The sequence below is a fragment of the Equus caballus genome, chromosome 17 (genome assembly GCF_041296265.1).
Source record: "Equus caballus isolate H_3958 breed thoroughbred chromosome 17, TB-T2T, whole genome shotgun sequence".
NCBI classification, from domain to species: Eukaryota; Metazoa; Chordata; class Mammalia; order Perissodactyla; family Equidae; genus Equus; species Equus caballus.
In genome coordinates this window covers 16,978,897-17,001,646 of record NC_091700.1, presented here as the reverse complement: position 1 = coordinate 17,001,646, position 22,750 = coordinate 16,978,897, and the positions used below count along the sequence as shown (strand labels likewise).

Genomic DNA, 22,750 nt, shown 5'->3' with positions numbered 1-22,750 from the left:
TGGTCCTAGGCAGACTGCCCCTTCTTGGAATGAGGAAACACTTCAAGATGTGACCTCTGCTGTCAGGTAAAGCTCAAAAGTTCAGTTAACATCTGGTGGTGGATGTGGTGTACAAGCATAAGCCCCACTTCCTTAATGGCCTCCCAGCTCCATTTTAGAAGGCTTGAAAATGGTACTCCATTTTGTCATTGTCATCCACCACAGTCACGCACCATGTAACAATATTAACGATGTTTCGGTCACTAATGGACCACATATATGACAGTGGTCCCATACGGGTAGCACCACATAGCCTGGGTGTGTAGTAGGCTCTACCACTTAGGTTTGTGTAAGTACACTGTGTGATGTTCACACAACAGTGAAAGTGCCTAATGATGCATTTCTCAAAACATGTCCCTTTCATTAAGTGACGTATGCCCGTACTGATTTTAGTCTTGTGAGTGTTGAATAATGAATTACTCATTTCAATTATTTGAGTCAGCCCCACTGGCTGAAGACGGTAAAGGCTGACTGAAGCAAAAAACTAAAATTTGTTATTCAACATTCACAAAACCAAATGAGTAAAGAACTTTAAGTTCTATATCAGGGTTCATGTGAGGCAAAAACATTCTAAAGGAAAGATGGATTTGAGGACATACATGATTCTGAGTGTAAATGTCTGGGTACTAGCAAAAATTCCAGGGAGCATTTCAGACTTCGAGGCAGTGGAATTGGTGAAACCAAAGTCAAGCTCTCCAAACAGTAAAGCGGGCCCAGGTAATATCTGGAGTACAGGTGGAACAGGCAGAAAATTCCATTAATGTAATTGTATGATATGATGAACGGACAGAGTTGGAAAATAGGATGGCAGGGTAGGGCAGAGGGACCTGGAGGGCCCAGGATGGATGGAGAGATCAGCTGGGCTGGTGGGGGGAAGGGGCCATGGGCACACCCTCTGCATGTCCCCTCCCCCACCCTCTGAAACCCTTTGTGACTCTTCAGTGCTCTGTGATGCAGGCCTGGGATTATAGGCAAGTGTGGACACTCTCAGAGCTCAGTTGCCTCAGGCAGCCTTGCGATTCAGAAAATGGAGTTCAGTCAATGGAATGTTCTCTCATTTCTGAATAGCCATATTGAGTTGTTTTTGAGCATCTGCTCAACATTCTTAGATAGTGACCACAACCTCACCATCGTGTGTGGGTTGTGGTTGCTTCTTCTGTTCCTGTGCTTCCTGGTGGGGATTCCATCTTTACCAACCTTCTGGAAAACCAAAATCTACCAAAAGGTAAGGATCCCTGGGCAAGCCACCAACAGGGATTTTTTATTGTTGTTTCCATTTCTAGTCCCACATTTTTAAATGAGTTGGTCCAGAGAGACTCCTAAGATGGCAAGTCTGAATAGAGGATAGAACATCATCCTTCTAGGGGAATAGGCCAGGCAGGACTAGGGGTTCAGCTGGGACTGTTTCCCATTTAAAACTCACAGACCATCTGGGTGTGGTGGAGGATTCCTGGATAAAATCCCATCACTGATTTCACGGCCCTGCATTAGGTTATTTAGAGAGTTTGGGATCTGTGTAGGAGAACACTGTTCCCAACACTGGATCATGAGTCACATTCCCATGTCGGGCGTCATTCGACCAAACTGTCCTTTGTATTGGGCAGATCAGGAGAGCAGGGCTGAGCCTCTGAGCAGACACTGGAGTGTGAGCTCTGTCCCAGGATACAGGGTCCTATCTGAGGAAGCACAGATGTGACTGTGGGCCTCAGAGTCTATGCCCTCCTTGAGCAGAGGACTTCTGACTGAGAAGATCAAGTGTGGACTCTAGCCAAAAATCCTCCTTCGAGTTTTTCAAAGAAGGAAAAATTGAAAGTATCTTATCACCTTTAGAAATTCAGAAAGGGAAAGAACACAAAGTGCTAGTAATAAAAATGGAGAGTGACATTAATCTTGGATGAATATCTGAGTTTCCTAGAGAGAGGAGCAAGCCAACTAAGTCCTCGCTCCTCATTCTTTTCTTTTTGTTCTCAGCGTCAGGGCAGAGCCAAGAGGAGAAGAAGAGGTGGAACATCAAGTGGTAAGGTTCCACCTATCCCACCTGAGCTCTCCAAGGGTGACCCTTCCTGTCCTCTCCATGAGGTCCCAGGTCCATGGTCTCCGAGGATGTCAGTCGCTAGATAGAGTCCCTCTCAGAAGATAGAGGCCTCAGAGGAAAGGCTCATGGGAAGGTAGTCAGAACCCGAGACATTTCTCAGATTCCTGCTCTGCCCAGCTCTGGGCATGAAGCAGTGATGGGCCTGGACAATGGGTGTTGCCCAGTGGGTGGCCGTGGGAGACGTCAAGAGTCAGAACTTCTGTCTCCTGACCTTGTAGAAACTACGTTGACTTCCTGGATGATCAGACTCCTTGAGGTAACCATTGACCTATGTTCCTCACATGGTGGTTTTGAACATATATGTATGTGACAGTACTTTATAAATGAAGCAACAAACACATGTGAACCTTATTAATATTATCATTGACCGTTTGACCACATCTACTGATTCTTGGGGCTTTCAGAGTTAATAGCCCGTTAATATCCCAAGGGTCTCCCATAAAGGGACTCCTGTGTAACACCTATGCTTCTACCTTTATTACATGTAATTCACTCTTCTGGTTTCCCAGGTTGGAGAAATTACCAGAGGGAAACAGAGGAGAAAAGGAGGCTAATTTCTATTCTGAAAAGGTGACTAGTCTTTTCTTTCCTGATCCCTCTTTAACATGTTCTCTGCAATTCCAGGGATTCAGTACAGCCTGCAGTAGTCATGGGAGGGGTTTGCCATAGGAACGGGTATGTGAATGAAGGCCTTGGGGTGAGGGCTGCTGAGTGTATGGTGAAGTCATAGACGTGGGGCATTGTGAAGGGGCAGCAGGCTTCAGGTGGCCCCTCCCCTGACAGGCCAGCAGGTCCTCCTTTCCTTGTTCTGGTCCTGGCTACAGTTTTCTACTTCCTGTCTCCCGCAGGCCCCTAGGCCGGCCTCTCGATACCACCCGCTTTCGTCAACTATTATGCCCAGACCCCTCCTGTGAGGTGTGTAATAGCACAACTGCTGAGATCAATCGGCTCCTGGAGGACCTGGAAGATGATACCGCCTCTATGTCCTCTATGGCTTCCACAGCTTCTGGGACTGAGTCATCATTCACTCTGTCCTCCGCCTTCTCAGAAGTCCCTCCATGAGACCTAACACAATCCCCTCCACCTGACCCTTCCCCACCGCCCCCCTCCGTCCTCTCACCTAACCCAATGACACCCTTAGCTGACTTTCTTTCACCCTCACCACCGGGTCACTCTATGCCACCAGAGTCTTTTCCTGCCTTGGAGTCCAAATTCCCAGCAGACCGTTCCCCACCCCAACCCCTTGCCCTTCCCCCTCTGCCACCACATGACACCCAGGCAACGGGTCCTATTCTCCAACCAGAGGCCACTCTGTCTCTGAATACGATCTTCTCTCTTGACCGCACCCTTTGCCAAGATATTAACCCCTTACCAAATTTGTCCCAGATAATCAATCCCACTGATTCACTGGCTTGTCATCACACACCACCAAGCCTGTCTGTCTCACCACCGACAGACCACCCTTTAACTGTGACTCAATCTAAATCGGTTTCCATCTTATTGAAGTCTGTTCCAGAGAACTCATCTCCAGATAGCCCTGGTGGGTTGTCCACTTATGTCCCAACAGTCAGAGGCACTGACCATTCAAGCCTGTCAATTTCAGAATTATCCTGGTGGCAAGCTTGTGCCAAAGACTTGTTCTTAGCACCTTCCACCTTGGCACCATGTGATTTTAATCGAGAGTTTCTTGCCCTCCATTCTTCAGAGACCTCTCTGGAGAGACACCCTACAGCTAACCTTATAGAGCCTGGTAACCTCTCATTTCTCAGCCCTCATGTCCTGGCACTCCTGGAGAGACAAGTCCGAAAGAGGAGTGATTTCCTGATGTGGAAAGAAAAGGAGAAGGAGAAGGGTTCTTTTCCAAAAAAACTTAGGCCAGGCCACCAACTAAATCCTTCGGGGAAAACGTTAGAGTCAAATGCTGATGAGTGTGACTCAGCATTCTCCCTTCCCTTCTGGAGCAGTGCAGGCAAACCAAAGGAGCTGCACATGCATGAGCAGCCCCCATATCCTAAAATCTTGGAGGACCATTTACAGGAAAAATGTATGCAGCTCTTCTGGGGTCTTCCATCTCTGCACAGCGAGTCCTTGCCCTCTGCTATCCATGACTCAAGTGACTGCACCACAATCTTCCTTTTCAATACCATCCCAAATGCCTCCACGGGCCAAGAATCCCCAGTACCTCTCCATCGCCCCCCTCCATCCTTGCCTGAGATCCAGCCCCAACACTTGCCTCAAACCCTGCCCCAATCCCAGCCCCTACCTCTCACTCAGGTCAAGTCCCAGGCCCACCTTAAATCCCCACTCCCAATCCTACCATCTGGTCCTCTACCCCAGATAAGGATCTGTGGGGTGTGTCACCATAGACCCCAGGATGAATCAGAGTCTCTCACCTCATCTGAAATTCAACAACTGGAATGGAAAGTGTTGCAGAAGCAACAGGAAAGTTTGTGGGGTTCCCCCTCTGTAGTCCAAAGATCTCAGGAAGAATTTTGTTCTTCAGCTCCCAACTTTCCTTACCATCAGGCCTCCCAGGCCCATGCCTCCATCTCCATCCTTCCCGTAGAGTTTCCTCTCAGTGATGAGCTGAGGAAGAAACTGGAACATCACCTTCGAAAGAGGCTCATCCAACACCGGTGGGGCCTGCCCCGCAGGATCTGTGAGTGTCTGTCACTGATGATGCCTCCAAGAGATTTCTCAGAGATAGCTAAGGCAGAGAGCAATCGTGGACTCTCACGGATCTCGGTGAACAAAGATCTAAATGTTGGATTGAGCCAATCCAAAAGCTTCCATGAGAGGGGTTCAGAACTGCTTCAGGTAGAGAAGGAGATGGGGAAGGATCGGGGGCACAGCCCAGAGAACGGCCCAAAAGCTCATCTGTTGAGTGACCCAGAGAGCTCTTCAGATAAGGATCCGGCATATGACTCTGAGAAAGACCTAAATAGTCACGTGGCAAGTCTGTCAGGGAAAAATTCAAGGGCCTTGGAGGAAAGTCTAGATCAGAAACAACTTGAAAATGTCCTGAAAGCACATTTGAGCAAGAAGTTTGAGGAAATCAGTGAGGCTCGGCTCCCTGGGACGGTGCGCAGTTCATGGCATGCCAGCAAGCAGACATTGCTGCTTTCTGACAAATCCCGCACCCAAATAACACAGAGGAGTTTGCCACCTTCAGTGGGTGGGGACTCCTCCCTGAATACCTTCCAGGAGCTTTGCTTCATTGATTCCAGTGCACAACAGATGATGGAAACCCATATTAAAAGCTTTCGTATGAGAATGGAGTGGGGCCTTCCCTGCAGGGTCCTTGAATCCATACAGGCGTTTAAATCGGAAGATGCTGCATCCCAGTCCTTGCCCTATTTCTACTGTCCTCCCTCAAATAACCCAACTTTGGAAGTGGACTCCAAATCCGAGGGCTTCGAGCCCCATAGAGGAAGCTCTAAATCTGTTCTTCAAGAAAAAGCGGAAACAACAAATTCAGCCCTGGTCCTGGATCGTCTTTGCCCTGCTACTTCACCTATGGGCAGGGAAGGACAAGGGGTGCCGAGACAATCACCCTCTGGTATCAACCAAGAGATTGCAGAGGTTGTTCAGAGGAGTAAGGGTGCCAGGCAGACTCATCTGCCTGTCACATGGGGCATCACAGGCAAAGCGAGTCAGAAATTTACTCAGCTAGGCAACAGATGCCCCCCAGAGCTGCCTGCAAGGCAAGCTGGTGCCAAACATGAGACAAAGGATGAGAGAGTGAGTTCCAGTGATAGAAGAGAAGGGCGACAGGACAAAAAGATGAAGTCGGAACCCTTTTCCGTGCACAACACGGCCAGGGACATATTCAGGGCCAAGGAGCTCAACGCTCTGCAGTCAAAAACTGGTAATGTGTTGACAACCAGCAAGCCAGGAAGCTCCCAAATGATACGTGAGAATCACAGTAAAACAGAAATTACTGGGACCATTGAAAGCCCTGCACCAAAAAGACAAGTTCCCCAAGACCCAAAGTCATCGGATCTTAAGGAACATCTGTTTGGGGAATTAAAGTCGAAACTAGAGAAGAGGAATCAGAGCCAGGTCCAAGGCCAACACACTGACAGGTCCCCTGCCTCAGAGAGTTTGACTTACAAGGCCTCACCGACTCATGCCCACAGTGTCTCCAGTGGGGACATGGGAGCTTCCCAGGTGCTGCATGTCCATCTGGAGGACAGTGGGATCAGCAGGCAGCAGCGGCAGGAGCCTTGGGTCCCTAAGAAAGACCTAAAGAGGTCCGACGATAAGAAATTCCCACCAGCTACAATGAGAGTGAGCCCTCCGGGCCCCAACAATGAAGAGCTTGGTGGAGGGGATGCAGGGTTGGGGACATGCCAACCTACAAGAAAGAGTTTCCCTACTCAGATCACAGCATCAGAGGAGACGCTTGGGAGCAAGTCTTCCCAGACCTCATCACAGAAGGCACAGCCTCCTCCTGAAAGTCTGTTCAGAAAAAAGATGAACCACATTTTTCAATGGCTTCGTCCTGGGACAAAAGGCAAAACCCAAGAACATCCCCAGGAAAAGGGCAGCCCCATATCATCTGCACAGAGCAGAGGCCTGGTTAAAGGGAGAGCTGCCATTACTGGGACCACCACAGCTCAGAAGACCAGGACAGTCCCTGGGAAGTTCCCAGTGGAGAAAGTGGGGCAGCGGTGTGCAGCAGAGGTCACCCGCCCTCAAGAGCCCCTTCCTTCCCTGAGGAAGTTTGTGAAAACTGACCAGAAGGCAGAAGAGCAGACCCAGGCAGAGCCCGTCCAGGGGCATCCTTCCAACTACAGGGCTCCCTCCTGTAAAGTGCCAAGCACCAAGTCCTGCCACCAAGAAGTTGTCTTTGCTGGCCAGAATTATCCTACATGTTCTAGACGGATCAGAGACCAGAACAGACACCCTCAGAAAGTCATGGCGTTTAAAGATCAGCTATTGGATCAGAAGCGTCCCTTATCTGTGCCCCGCAGGGAGCATGTGCCCCATCCAAGCTCCACCTGCAGGCGTCAAGCCGGCCCAGGGGCCTCCAGCTGTTCTCACCACTGCTAAAGGCACTATGTTTAGGGATCTGTCTCTATGTCAACAGAAAACGCTTTTCCAGCGTTTCGAGAGCGGAAAATTTCCCACCGCAAAATAATTCCTTCTTGTGGAGAATATTAATTCTCCCCAATAAATGATTCTCTAATAATAGTGATGTCTTTTCTGTGTCCTGTGTTGGGGGCATGGGTTTCAGGTAACTCAGGGCTTGTGCTTAGGGAAAAGGAGGAGTGAGTTCAGCTCTTACTGATTGCTTCCTCTGGCTTCTAAAAGGTCACCAGTGTTCTGGAGCTCTTGTTGACAAAGAGATATCAGGTGCCCCCAAAAGCCCATTTCCTCCCTGATGAAGTTTGAGGAGGTGGGCTCTGCCTCCTGCCTCTTCGCTTAGCCTTAACGAAAGTGTAGAGCAGCTCACACCTTCCGCTCACTGAATGTTTTACATCCTTCAGAGAGTAGGGAAGACAGGTGTTCTCTATCCGAAGAGGGTCAAGAATAGGTATGCAATTCATAAAACAACAATGAAGAAAAAACAGTGGCTTCATCATGATTTAGAGGTCAGTGACCAGAGGACCCCACAGGTGGGTGAACCCTGAATGGGATTTGGGGGGTGGGGGAGGGTATTGCTGCAGTGGATCCTGGGCTGGTGGGGGAGGGGCTAGGAACAGCACAGACACTCCTTAAGAATCTGTCATGTGAGTATATTAATGTGTTAGGGAAGAATACTTTAAACTTTACATTGAGGTTTCCCTACTGGAAAGGCACCTGGGGGAAGTGGTTTCCCTCTGTAGGTATTTCTTCAGACTGCCAAATGATATTTTGTTGCAGAGCAAAAGCATCACTCAGCTGCCAGTAGTAACAATGTTGATCGGGGAGCCACCTACCTCCCAGGATAAAATAAAGCTGAGAGTAAGGAAAAGATGACTTGGAGTAAACGAGGAGGGAAGAAAAAATGAAGAGGGGAAAGAAGGACCTTGCTGGTAGAACAAAGCTTTATGCCTCATCATCCATATGGTGACCCTGTCCTGTTCCCCCCGCCCCCTCCTCAATCTGATCCAGGCATCACCACCTTGAGGCTGATCCAGGCACTGCACAGCACACTGATGCCTTATTCCAAAAAGGCACTGGGCTGTTCTTTGAATACTAAACAATATCTGCAGGGAGGTCATCAGGCATGGCATCCCCCTCTTTGGGGAAGGTGATCTTGCTGCCTTCCTTCCATCTATGCTTAATAGGAATATACAAGATCTTGCCCTTAGTGTGTACAGTTCACCTATCAGGATGGAAGTGCCGCCTCTGATATTCACGGCCTTGGTGGAGCCATGGCTGGTCTCCCCCAGAACACCTGCAGCTCATGAACCAGAGGTGAGTCCCAGACTATGCACCAGGTTACAGATATATGGGGGTCTCACCATGGACTGCACACATACCCACCCTTACAATAGGGGTTTGGAGGAAAGGCAACTGCACTTAGACAGACTGGGACTCAAAAATTGGCTGAGTGTCAACTGGGGCAAAATTCAAAAAGCATTATGATGGTGAGCGTTAAATACATTAAGTTGTAGACGTCTAAGTAAAATAAAGATGGCTACAAGGGTGGAAAAATAAAATACCAATTTTGTTTTCTAAAAACAACATGATTTTAAAAATGGAAGGGAGGAGAAAAAGGGAAAAATAGAATAAAATGATTGTTCTATAAGTAATAAGAGGGGGTCAAGATATAGGTGACAAACGAAATAAGACTCCGAGTAAGGGAAAGGAATTTGAGGACATTAGAAAAGATACAAGTATAATGGTAACTATTGTAACAAAACCGAACACGCACGCGCGCACACACACACACACACACTACACAAATGGGGTGAGTATCCCAGAGGGCACTGGAGGTAGTTTTCCCAGAAAGGCTTGTGAATGCTAGGTGTTAAAACAAAAACCAAAAACAAAACCGGTGTCCACTACAGCCTCTCTCACTCCACACTTGTATCTTCTTGTCCAGAGTTATGCCATTGAACCCACAATGTCTGAAACTTGAGGTCAAAGAAAGAATGCAGATTCTGTGGAGGTCCTGGGAGGGGGATGGGGCCCAGGGCGGGAGACTTGAAGAGGTGAGGAGGCCATGGAGGGCTCTACCATCGATGTGGATAGACCAGCCAAAGACCAGCCTCTCAGTTTCTGCATCATCTCATCTTAGGGTCCTTTCCTTCCATTCCAGTGTAGTTACTGCCACACTCCAGAGCTTATCACCAGGAACACTTCAGCCATCCAGATTATTACAGTCGGACATTCCACCCCTTGGCCTCGTCTCTCATTCTTCTGATTCATATGCCCCTTGTTAACTTTTCAACTCCAGGCCCTTCATTTTTCCACTTACTCCTTGTCTGTCGGTCAAGCTCTTGTTTACATTTCCTCCCTCTCCGGGGTAGACTCGATAGTCTGTCAGCTAACCAACATTTAAAAAGCTCCACTACTAATGGACCCCATCCAATCCCTTTTAATCCTGCCTGTCTGGCAAAATCCCATCTCTCTGCCTTTCCCAGAAATGCCTTCCTATAACTAATTGATCACTATTGGATTAAATCTCACAATGGAGTCTACCGATGCCACAGTAAATTCAGCCCCAGCACTAGCTGGGAATCACTCACTCATTCCACAAAGAATTATCCCATGCTTACTAACATGAGAACAAGACAAATGGAGCTTAGGTCGCTGTTTCCTTATTCCATTCTCTCTCCAGGGACACTCAAATTTATTTCAAATCTCCTCCACTTTCCTCAAATTTAGGCTGTCTCCATTTGCTCAGTAGATGTGCTGGACCACTGATCACAGAGGAACTAGAAGTCATGAGACAGGAACTTTCCATCAATAAAGCTTCACAAAAACCTTTTCCCGTTCCTCCTTTCCTTCTTTCCTGTTATATGAAAAGAGGTTTCCTTCCTAACCTCAATGATTACACTTCCTGAAATGTCCTTATTGAGAGAGCTAAACCCTCGTCTTGACGGACTGAGCCCCCTTGCCAGGTATCCTCTCGTCCCCTCCCTCTCTTTAGGAGGCACCCAGCTTCTTTCATTATTTTAAGCTTCTATTACAGAAATCTTTAAACATGCACGAGAGCAGTGGAACTTCCCATGTACCCCTTACCCCACTTTCACAGTTATCATCTGGCACGTGTGATATGGCCCGTCTCCTACACTACGGTTAAGGGGCAAAAGCCCATGGGAACATCCTGCCATCCGTCTCTCAGGTGTACGCTTTGTGCCCATGTCACAGCTCTCACGTTTCTTTGACATTTACTACCTGTGGAGCTCACTGACCCAAAACAGATCGACAGAGCCATGGGGAGGAAACGCATTGAGCTTCAGATGCTCTGGCCATCAGTTCTGCTCAGCCCTGTAGTCAAGCCTGAGAAGTCACTGAGTTAACTCCTCCCTCCACCCCACGCAGAAAGGAATCTTCCTAAGCAAATGCAGTGCACGGTGTTGCAGTCCCTCAGTCACACAGTGACTGCAGCACGTAGAGAGCACAGAAGGAGAAAACTGTACATGTGATAAGGACTTCACATCACCATGCAAGTGTTTTCAAATATTTAGAAGAAAGTTTCTTTCCTGTAATACATTTAAAACGAGCTACTGTATGATGAGTTAAACACAGGAGATCAAACACTTTTTTATCTCCTCTCCTTCCCCAAAAGTAAAATATTACATGAAAAGATGCTCCACATCATTAGTCACCAGGGAAATGCAAATCAAAACCACTGTGAGATAGCACTTCACACACAGGATGGCTACAATCAAAAAGTGAGATAATAGCAAGTGTTAGAAGGCCGAGAAACTGAAACCCTTCTATGCTGCTGGTGGGTAGGAAAAATGGTGCAGCTGTTTTGGAAAACCGTCTGGCAGTTCCTCAAAAGTTAAACACAGAATTACCATATTACCTAGAAACTCCACTTCTAGCTATACACTCAAGAGAAATGAAAACATATGTCCTCACAAGAACTTGTACACAAATGTCCATAGCAGTATTATTCATAACGGTCAAAAGACGGAAACAACCTAAACGTCTATCAACTGACGAATGGGTAAATAAATTACGGTATATCCACACAATGTAATATTTTTTGGCAATAAAAAGTACTGATACATGCTACAATATGCACAAACCCTGACAACATTATGCAGAAGTGAAAGAGGCCAGTCACAAATAACCTCATATGATTCCATTCATACGAAATGTCCAGAACAGGGAAATCTAGAGCGAGAGGAAGTAGACTAGTGGTTGCTTAGGGCTGGGGGGATGAGAGGACAGGGGCATGACAGCTAAAGGTTATGAAGTTTCTTTTTGAAGTCATGAAAATGCTTTAAAATTGACTGTGGTGATGGTTACCCACCTGTGAATACACTAAAAATCATGGAATTATACACTTTAAATGGGTAAGTTGTATAGTATGTGAACTATATTTCAATAAAGCTGCTAAAACAAGTAAAGGATTTAAAAAGAACAAGGCCCTTGAGGATGACAAGAAGGGGAGAAGATATGACAAAAGATGTCAACACAATTTTTGAAGACGGAAATCCGGTGCAGGAGTGGTAACTGACTAGCAGAGCAGAGGAAGTGCCGGCAAACCAACTCACACCACAAAACCCCAGAAGATGGACGACCCAGTGGCACCAGATAAGGAAGAAATTAGGGGTTTCATGCTGTACACATGTTGAATATTTTGTTCTTTCCTTTGGTTTTTGTTTTATATTATGTATAATTTTTTTAAAAAAACTTTTGGGGGAGGATGCTCCTTTCCAGTATTTTGTGAAACCCTGTTGAAATGTTAGCACACTTTAAATGTGCAAAGAGGATCCAGGGTTTCTTGCCTGGGACAGAACCTGCGACAACTGTTTTAAAGTCACCATTGCACACTTCTGGGGTCTGGGTAGGCTAGCGATGGCAGGTGCGGGAATAAAAGCAAGAAATTTCAAAGGTTAGGCAAAATTTGGGACAACAGCCAACAGTCCATTTTTAAAATGTATTTATTTAAAGATAAACTTGTGGAAAAGTTGCATGGATGGTAAACAACCTTCCCCCCCCTTATCCAGGTGTACCCATTAGTATTTTGACCCATTTTCGATATCTCTCCATTTTGTCTCTGTCTCCGCTCCCTCCCTCCCCTTTCTCTCTATATCAGCACACACACACACACACACACACACGCATGGATGTCCATGAATGTGCCATGTTCGCGCCCGGGATCCAAACCGGCGAAATGCTGGGCCACCAAAGCGGAGTGTGCAAACTTAACCACTCGACCACGGGGCTGGCCCCACCTGAAACTATTGTTGGTGGAGCTTATCTTGCTCAGACTTTAAAGGATGATTTTACAATCATGAGTCCTGGGGACCTTAGGGGCAGTCAGGACCAGACTTGCTATAAAAAAAACAATGCCAGAGAAGCAAAGATACATAGAGGGATTTGTCTGAACAGAGACCTCCTGCAGTCGAGGGAGGGTACATGAGAGGGGTGGGCTTGAAGTGTACCTTCCTTTTGGGTAGAGACGATGGTGAAGCTGTGGATGAGGGAGAAGACAGGGAAAGAAAGGAGCTGTCATTACTGGTAAACCCTCTCACATGGGAGGGAAAGGATTGGGTGTCTGCGGCCAAGATAGATTCATCAGACTCAGCGAGGGAATGCGGGCAGGCAAAGGGAGGACATGACACAGGGCTTCATTCCAGCAGTTTAGCACTAAACAATGAAGCTGTAAAAGTTATACCTATTAAATGACTAGCTAGCGTGGGGGGAGATGAAATAAATATATATACACCATCAACAAAAATGACATTATTGTTTAAAAAGGTACAGAGATGTCAATGGGAATTTTGGGGAAAAGATAGAAAGTAGATGGGGAAAAAAATCATAAAACCTTTCATGGAAGAAGTAACCATAGGTGTGATTCAAAAAAAATCTAAAGGTACTGTCAAATATGATTACAACTGTGCTCACTAGAAGTTATGCTAAAGAGAAGCCTAGTCCTAAATCAAGATGAGTTTGACCCTGCAGGTCATGGTCCAGCACAATTGCTCTGTAAAATAATGGAAAAGTTTAAAATTTTGCTGGGAGGAGGGGATTTGGCAGAGAAAAAGAGGGAGCAGCAGGGTGAGACACCGTATGGGTGGAAGGGGCCAGATTTGAGAACCTTTAGAGGCTGACTAGCCTAAGAGGGATTCGGGGAAAAGAAGAGCTACCAAACATTTTCAAGTTGTTTGCCCTGGGTCCACGGATGTGCCATGCCCTTGTGGCCCTCTTTCTCATGCTTTCTGTTGGTTGATACAGGCTACTCTGTTCTCTCATGCTTTTTGGTGATAGTGGATTCTTTTGAGGAGATAACGGGAGGTGGGGCTGCTGCTGAGTGTATTTCTGGTTTCATACAGGTAAAAACACATTATGTATGAGGGGAAGTTTTAGTTGAAGGCCGAGTAGATCTTGGGGATGTAAATCCCTGGGCACAGGACCGACTTTCAAAGATGACGTGGGGGTCCAAAAGGAGATCGCCAAGCAATAAAAGGCTCTTAGGTAACAGCTGGGTAACAGAATAAATAGAAAATTTCACCAAGGTGAAATATATGCCTTGGTGAATATGTGGAGTTGGAAGGTAAGTTGGAAGGATCTAAAGGGCCTCAGAGGGGTGGACTGATTTGCTGGCCTGGATGGTGGGGGAAGGGTTGTGGGTTCATCACTTCTGTGTTTTCCCCTCCCCGACCTTCAAGAACCTTTGGTGTCTATGCTAAAGCTCTGTGATGCGGGCCTGGAACTCTAGTCTAGAATGTGCACTCTTAATGCCCAGCTGCCTGAGGTGGCAGTGCACTTCTGGTGATGCAGATCACCCTCTTTGTCTGAGGAATGTTAATGCACCATGGCTGAGCTCCAGCTTGAGTTCCTAGGTATTCCCATCCCTGCCTTCCTGTGTGGGGTGGGGCTCCTTCTTCTGTCACGCTGCTACCTAAAGAGGAGTCCATGTTTCCCAATATTTCGGAAAGAGAGAGACATCAATCAGGTAAGTAAATCAGGTCCCTCAGAAATATCAAATCTTTCTTTTCAAATAGATGCATTCAATGCTATCAATTTCCCCCTAAGTACTGCTTTTGCTATACCTTATAAATTTTAATAAGTTCTATTTTAATTTTCATTTAGTTTAAAATACTTTGAGACTTCTTCCTTGACCAATGTGTTTAGTAGCGTGTTGTTTAATCTCCAAACATTTTAGGATTTCCAGCTATCCTTCTGTAATTGATTCCTAGTTTAATTCCATTATGGTCTGAAAACATACTTTGTCCAATCTCTATTTATTTTTGTTAAAGTGTGTTTTGTGGCCAAGAACGTGGTCTATCTTGGTGAATGTTCCATGAGAGTTTGAGAAGAATGTGTATTATCGGATGAAGTACTCTACAAAATGTCAATTAGATCACGTTGACTGATGGTGCTATTCAGGTCAACTGCATCTATACTGATTTTCTGCCTGCTGAATCTGTCCATTTCTGAGAGAGAGGGTGAAATCTCCAAACATAACAATGGATTCAACTATTTCTCTTTGCAGTTCTACCAGTTTTTGCCTCATATTTTGACACTATGTTGTTCGATGTATACATGTTGAGGACTGTGTGTCTTGTTGGAGCATGGACCCTTTATGGTTATGTAATACCCCTCTTTATCCCTGATAGTTTTCCTTGTTCTGAAGTCTGCTTTGTCTGAAATTAATATAGTTACTCCTGTTTTCTTTTGGTTAGTGTTAGCAGGGTACATTTTTCTCTGTCTTTATTTGTAATCTATCTGTATCTTTATTTTTAAAGTGGGCATTTTGTATACAACATTTAATTGGGTCTTGTTTTTTTATCCACTGACAGTCTCTGTTTTTTAATTGGTGAATTTACACGATTTATATTTAGCGATTTTTTTAAAAATATGGTAGGACTCATACCTACAATGTCTATAACTGTTTACTATTCATTATATCTATTCTTTTTTCTTCTCTTTTTCTGCGTTTTCTGGTTTTATTTTATTTTATTTTTTTTTAAGATTTTATTTTTTCCTTTTTCTCCCCAAAGCCCCCCGGTACATAGTTGTGTATTCTTCGTCGTGGGTTCTTCTAGTTGTGGCATGTGGGATGCTGCCTCAGCGTGGTCTGATGAGCAGTGCCATGTCCGCGCCCAGGATTCGAACTAACGAAACACTGGGCCGCCTGCAGCGGAGCGCGAGAACTTAACCACTCGGCCACGGGGCCAGCCCCCTGCGTTTTCTGGTTTTAGACAAGCATTTTCTATGATTCCATTTTCTCTCATCTCTTACTATATCAATTGTTCTTTAAAAAAAATTTCAGTGGTTGCTGTAGAGTTTGTAATATACGTTTGTAAGTAATGTAAGTCCTCTGTAACATTGTTTTCATTCCTTTCACTTATCCATATACTATAATCACCCAATACATTGTCACTATTATTATTAGCTCAATTGAGAATAAGAAAAATAAAAGTTTCATTTTACCTTGATTTATTCCTTCTCTTCCTCTTTTTAATGAAGATCCAAGTTATCATTTTCCTTCTCCCTGAGGAACTTTTAAAAAATATTTATTGCAGAGCAGGTCTGCTGCTGATGAATTCCCTCAGTTTTTGTTTGTCTGAGAAAGGTTTTATTTCTCCTTCACTTTTGAATGATAATCTCACTAGATATAAAATTCTAGGTGGGTGGTGTTTTTTCTTCTTTCAACACTTTAAATATTTCACTCTCTTCTTGCTTGCATGGTTTATGATGAGAATCCCACAATTCTCATCCTTGTTCCTCTAGCTGTAGGGTGTTTATTTTCCTCTGGATTCTTTCAAGATTTATCTTTTGGTTTCCTACAGTTTGAAGACGATATGTCCAAGTATAGACTTTTTTAGTATTTATCTTGTTGGGGTCTTTTCTGAGCTTCTACAATCTATGGTTAACCTGTCATTAATTTTGGAACATCCTTGGCCATTATTACTTCAAATATTTTTCTACTCTGTTCTTTCTCTTTTCTCCTTCTGGTATGCCAATTACACATGCTACATATTTTGAAACTGTCTCACAGTTCTTGGATAGTCTGGGCTTTAAAATTTTTTTTCTTTTTCTCTGTGCATTTCAGTTTGCAAAGTTTCTATTGACATATATTCAAACTCACATATTCCTTCCTTGGCCGTATGCAATCTACAGATGAGCCAATCACAGGCCTTCTCCATTTCTTGTAGTGTTTTTGGTTTCTAACATTCCTTTTTGATTCTTTCTTAGAATTTCCCTCTGTCTGTTGACATTCCTCATCTGTTCTTGTGTGCCATCTATTTTTTCCATCAGAGCCCTTAACATACTAATCATGGTTATTTTGGATTCTATGTGTGATACTTCCAAAACCTGTGTCAATGTGAATGTGGATCTGATGCTTGCTTTGTCTGTTTAGACTGTTTTTTCTTGCCTTTTAGCATGCCTTGTAATTTTTGGTTGAAAGCCAGACATGCTGTATTAGGAAATAGGAACGGAAATAAATAAACCTTTAGTGTGAAGTTTTATGCTCATCTGGCTAGGTGTTGGGCTGTGTTTAATATTTACCGTAGCTGTGCATGTCAGAGGCTTCAATTTCCTCTAGTGCCCTTGTTTTTGTGTTTCTTGTGTCTTTAGGTTCCGCTAAATCTCCTCCTTAAACAGAGCCTATGCCTTGCAACTCTTTCAGCTATGAGCCCATCACTATACTGCAGCCCTGGGGACGTGGTGGGAAGGTGTTAAGGGAGGGGATACAATTAAATCTTTTAGTGGGCCTGTGTCCCTGGGTTGTGACCTTCACAAGTGTTTCTAAGCTTTTTTTTTTTCTTTTCTTTGAACTCTTTAGATGAGACAGGAAGGCTACAGGGGGCTGCAGTTGGGTAATTGCCCTTCACCCACGTGGGATAAGGCTTGGTACTCTTTTCCCCTGCTGAGGCGGCTTCTATTACGGAGCACACTCAGGGGATATTTCAAAATCCTTTCAAAATGGTAACCTTTCTCCCCCACCCTCCCGTGCCAGAAACATCAGAGTTTCTTCATGGTTCTTCACTATGAGAACTTAGTAGGGTTCCTGGAAGTAAAACTCACGAGTAGGTGGGGCCTCCCCTTAAATGGTCCTCCAGGAGTTTCTCACTTTCATGCTAGCCCACATGCATCCTCACCAGTTTGTCAGTGTCTTTTACGTGTTTCTACCAGTTTATGGCTCTAGTGGCTTCTGCTCCAGGTAAGCTGATCTTAACTGTGATTCTCTGCATTCACCCTCTCTGAAGATTTTGGGTAGCAGTTTGCCCTGCAACCTCAATTCTCTGGTGACTTCAAGAAAAGCCATTGATTTTCAGTTTGCTCAGCTTTTGCTTCTCCTAAGGACCGTAGTAAAGACTCCCAAGATCTTTAAGTGTTGGAGCTGGAACCAAAAGTCACTCCTCAAAGGATAATTCTTTATTTTCCTGTTCCCTTTCTCACATTTTTAAATGAGTTTGGCTGGGCCAGAGAGACACCTAAAATGGGAAGTGTGAGGAGAGGACAGACCATTGCTCCCTTAGGGGAAGAGAACAGGCAGAACTAGGGCTTCAGGGAGGACTAAGGATTCCATTTAAAGCTCACAGACTATCTGGGTGTGCTGGTAGGTTCCCAAATAAAATCCCAAACAGTGATTCTGTAGTCCTTGATTCAGTTATTTAGCGTTTCAGATCTGTGTAGGAGAACATCGTTCCCAGCACTTGATCATGAGTCATCTTGCCATGTCAGGTGCCACTTGCCAAGCCTTCCTTCGTGTTGGGCAGATCAGGAGAACAGAGCTGAGTCTCCGAGCAGATGCTGGAGCAAGAGCTCTGTCCCAGGATACAGGGGCCTATCTGAAGAAGCACAGATGTGACTGTGGGCCTTAGAGTCTATGCCCTCCTTGAGCAGAGGACTTCTGACTGAGAAGATCAAGTGTGGACTCTAGCCAAAAATCCTCCTTCGAGTTTTTCAAAGAAGGAAAGACTGAAAGTATCTTATCACCTTTAAAAATTAATAAAAGGAAGGAATGCAAAATTATAGGAATTAAAATAGAGAGTCATATTATTCTTGGATAACAAATATCTGACTTTCCTAAACAGAGAAGTGAGACCAATGAGTCCCAGCCCTTCATTCTTTTCTTTTTGTTCTCAGTGTCAGGGCAGAGCCAAGAGGAGAAGAAAAAGTGGAACACCAAGTGGTAAGGTTCTACCTATCCCACCTGCGCTCTCCAAGGGTGACCCTTCCTGTCCTTTCCATAAGGTCCCAGGTCCATGGTCTCTGAGGATGTCAGTCACTAGATACAGTCCCTCTCAGAAAACAGAGCCCTCAGAGGAGAGGATCATGGGAAAGCAGTCAGAATCTGAAACACTTCTCAGATTCCTGCTCTGCCCACATCTGGGCATGAAGCAGTGATGGACCTGGGCAATGGGCGTTTCCCACTTAAGTGGCCGTATGAGATGTCAAGAGTCAGAACTTCTGTCTCCTGACCTTGTGAAAGTACTTTGACTTCCTGGATGATCAGATTCTTCCTTGAAGTAACCGGTGACCTATGTTCCTCACATGGTGGTTTTGAGCCTCACATAGGATGACATACATATATGAATGAAAGCCCTTTGTGAATGATAAAGCAACATACATACGTGAGCTTTATTATTATCATTAACCGTGTGATCTTGAATCCCAATTCTTGGAGCTCTCCAAGTCCAATCTACCAAGGGTACCATACAGGACATTCTACTCTGCCTCCTAAAATATCTCTTTGCTTCTGTCTTCATCACTTTCCTGGTTTCCCAGGTTGGAGAGCTTGCCAGAGTGAAGCAGAGGAGGCAAGGGAGGTGCTTTCTCTGCTGCAAAGGTGACTAAATACAATCCTTCTTTCCTGTATCCCGCTTCTTAGCAGGGTCTAAGAATTTCTAGGGCCTCAGTGAAACGTGAGATTGATAAGGGAGGGAAAATCCTCAGATTTTGAAATCCAGATTGTCTAAGTCTTAGGGAGAAGGATACAACATAGATTGTGAGCTCAAGGAAGTGGGGGGATGTGAAAGGACAGTATGCAATGGGTGCCCCTACCTCTGTCAGACCAGGGCCCCATATATTTGTTCTGGTCCCGGCTGCAGCTATGTATATCCTGTCTCCTTCAGTCCCTGGGGCCAGTATCACGATACCACCTGCTTTCGTCAACTGCTATGTCCAGACCCCTCCTGTGAGGTGTGTAATAACACAACCATGGAGGTCAATCGGCTGCTGTTCCTGGAGGACCTGGAAGATGATACTGCCTCTGTGTCCTCTCTGGCTTCCTCAGCTTCTGGGACTGAGTCATCATTCACTCTGTCTTCCGCCTTCTCAGAAGTCCCTCCAGGAGACCTAACACCATCCCCTCCACCTGACCATTCCCCACCGCACCCCTCTGTTCTCTCACCTAACCCAACGACACCCTTAGCTGACTTTCTTTCACCCTCACCACCAGGTCACTCTATGCCACCAGAGCCTTTTCCTCCCTTGGAGTCCAAATTCCCAGCAGACCGTTCCCCACCCCAACCCCTTGCCCTTCCCCCTCTGCCACCACATGACATCCAGGCAACGGGTCCTATTCTCCAACCAGAGGCCACTCTGTCTCTGAATACGATCTTCTCTCTTGACCGCACCCTTTCCCAAGATATTAACCCCTTACCAAATTTGTCCCAGATAATGAATCCCAATGATTCACTGGCTTGTCATCACGCACCACCAAGCCTGTCTGTCTCACCACTGACAGACCACCCTTTAACTGTGACTCAATCTAAATCGGTTTCCATCTTATTGAAGTCTGTTCCAGAGAACTCATCTCCAGATAGCCCTGGTGGGTTGTCCACTTATGTCCCAACAGTCAGAGGCACTGACCATTCAAGTCTGTCAATTTCAGAATTCTCTTGTTGTCAGGCTCCTGCCAAGAGCATGTTCCTCCCCACATTATCACACTCTGATTTTCAACGAGAGCAAGTTTCCCTCCGTCTACCAGAGACCTGTCTCTAGGGAGACTCTGCTACCAATCACATGGAGGCCAGCAGCCATTCTTTCCTTGGCCTTAACGGCCAGGCATTCTTGGCAAGACAAATAAAAAAGAGAATGGATTTCCAGATATTAGAGAAGAAAGAAAAGGAGGAAGGACTATTTTCAAAACAAATGTGCTCAGAAAACCAACGGATGTCTTCAGGGAATTCATTGCAGCCACTTGATGTACAAGACACCACAGCCCCCTAAACTGGCTGGGACATCACAGGCAAACCAGAGCAGCTGAGCATTTGTCAACAGATACTGTATGTCAAGACTTTGGGAGAAAACTTGCAGCAGAAATATACCCAGCTCTTTTGGGGTCTTCCCTCTCTGCACAGTGAGTCCCTGCTGGCCACTCTCCTGGTTTCTAGTAGTAGTGCCCCACTAGGGTCTCATTTTGTCTTATTCAATGGAATCTGTAATGCTTCTGCAGTCAAGATGTGGGATCAAGAATCTCCACCACTTCCCCATTCTCACCCTCCTCCCCTCCCCGATGTACATCTGCAACCCTTCTCTCAGACCAACCCCCAATCCCAGCCCCCACCTTTCACTCAGGTCCAGCCCCATGCCCACCTTCAATCCCCACTCTCAATCCTACCATCTTCTTCTCCATCCCAGATTAGGGACCATGGAGTGTCTTTCCATAGATCCCAGATTGAGTCAGACTCTCATATCTCAACTGAAAATCAACACCTGAAATGGCACATGTTGCAGAAGCAACAAGAAAGTCTGTGGGGTTTAGTCCCTGCATTCCAAAAAACTCAAGAAGCCACTTGTCCTCAAGCTCTCACCCCTCCTTTGGTCAGCCAGTCCTCCCATGCCTATGTACCAGTCTCTGTCCTTCCTGGCCATTTTCATATCACCAGTGAACCCCAGGATAAAATGGAGCTCCACATTCCAAGGAGGCTATTCTCACACTGCTGCCTCTATGCCAGTAGGAATCTAGAGTCTCTGTGTAAATGCACAGAAACATCTCAGCAAAAAGGCAGACATGCTCACTCACAGCTCCGTCAGCTTCAGGGCCAGAGTAGCAAGGATCGAGCAGAGACTGAATTGAGTTTCCCAGGAAGCTTCCATGAGACGATCTCAACAAAGTTTCAACTAAGGCAGGACATGAAGAGGAATCTTGGATATATCCTAGAGAAGAGCCCAGAAGATAGTCCTCCAAGGGTCTCAGAATGCTACCTACTGAAGAGTCTGAGGGCTGCCTCAGAGACAGAAAGTAGCTGTGTGTGTCACTCAAGGAATTACTCAGGGAATGAACTCTTAAATGTCTCAAGGAAGGACACAGACCAGAATGAAATGAAAACCATTCTTAGATTACATCTAAGCCAGAAGTTTTGGCAGATCACTGCGGGGAGGAGCCCCCTTGGGGTGTGTCATTCATGGCTGGCTGAGGACAACCCATCCCCTCCTTCTGGGAGTTCCCAGAACAATATGGAAAACAGAAATTTGAAAAACATAACAGTAGGTGGGGTCCACCCCCAGATGACCACTCCAGAGCTTTCTTTTCTGGATCCCAACACCTGACAGGTGCTAGAAGCCCATATTATAAGGTTTCGTGTGAGTCAGAGGTGGGGCCTACCCCTCAAAGTTCTTGAATCCATAAAATCCTATAAGTTGAGAGAAGCCAAAACATGGCCTCTTCCCCAATTTGACTTTCTCTCCTCAGCCACCTATATTTCTGGGGTGGATTCCAAAGCTGAGGTTTCCAAGCCCCCTGAGGGAAGCTCTAAAAGTTTTCAGGGAAATAAGGTGAAAACAACGAATTCAGTCCCCATCCTGGATCTTCCACTCCCTGCTACCTCATCTGTGGGCAACGAAGGACAGGGGTCCCTAAAACCATCCCACTCTGATATCGACCGGGAGCTTGCCAAGGACATCCAGGCAATCGAGCATGGCAGACAGACTTCAGAGATCCTCACACACAGCTTTATAGACAAAGTGAGTCACAGTAAGACTGCACTAGACAATAACAGATGCAGCTGAGAGGTGCCCACAAGGCAAGCTGGGGCTGGACATGTGCCAAGGGATGAGAATGTGAGTTCCAGTGATAGAGAGGACATGATTCAGGGCCAAAAGATAGTGGAGAAGAATTGAAAACATTTTTCCACGTCCACCATGAACTTCAGGGAGATATTCAAGGCTGAGGAGCTGTGCGTTCTTACATCACAATCTTGTGACATCTTGACAACCAACAAGTTGGGAAGCTCCCAAATGGTAAATATCAATGTGAGCAATGTAGAAACTACCCTGACCAGTGAATGTCCCTCACCAAAAATACCAGTTCCCCAAGATTCCAAACCATCAGACATTAAAAAACAGCTCCCTACCGAGTTCAAGTTTCAATTGAAGAGCAAGGAACATAGCCAGCCTAAAGGCTCTCCCGCTGACATATCCCTTACTTCAGATAGCTTGCCTTCGACTCCTCACTGACTCAGTCCCAGAGCGTCTCCAGTGGGGACATGGGAGCTTCCCAGGTGCTGCAAGTCCACTTGGAGGACAATGGAGATT

At 45.8% G+C, this 22,750-nt stretch overlaps 2 long non-coding RNA genes across 3 annotated transcripts in view; one reads left to right on the top strand and one right to left on the bottom strand.

Moving 5' to 3' along the window:
• The window catches only part of LOC138918327 (uncharacterized), a 60,426-nt gene that overhangs the window by 22,601 nt on the left and 15,075 nt on the right, over positions 1 to 22,750 (bottom strand). The gene's annotated exons all lie outside the window — the stretch shown is intronic.
• Positions 1,036 to 7,330, top strand: LOC138918329 (uncharacterized). The gene is made up of 4 exons (XR_011427624.1): positions 1,036 to 1,264; positions 2,011 to 2,056; positions 2,644 to 2,704; positions 2,983 to 7,330. It is a non-coding gene; the product is annotated as an uncharacterized lncRNA (long non-coding RNA).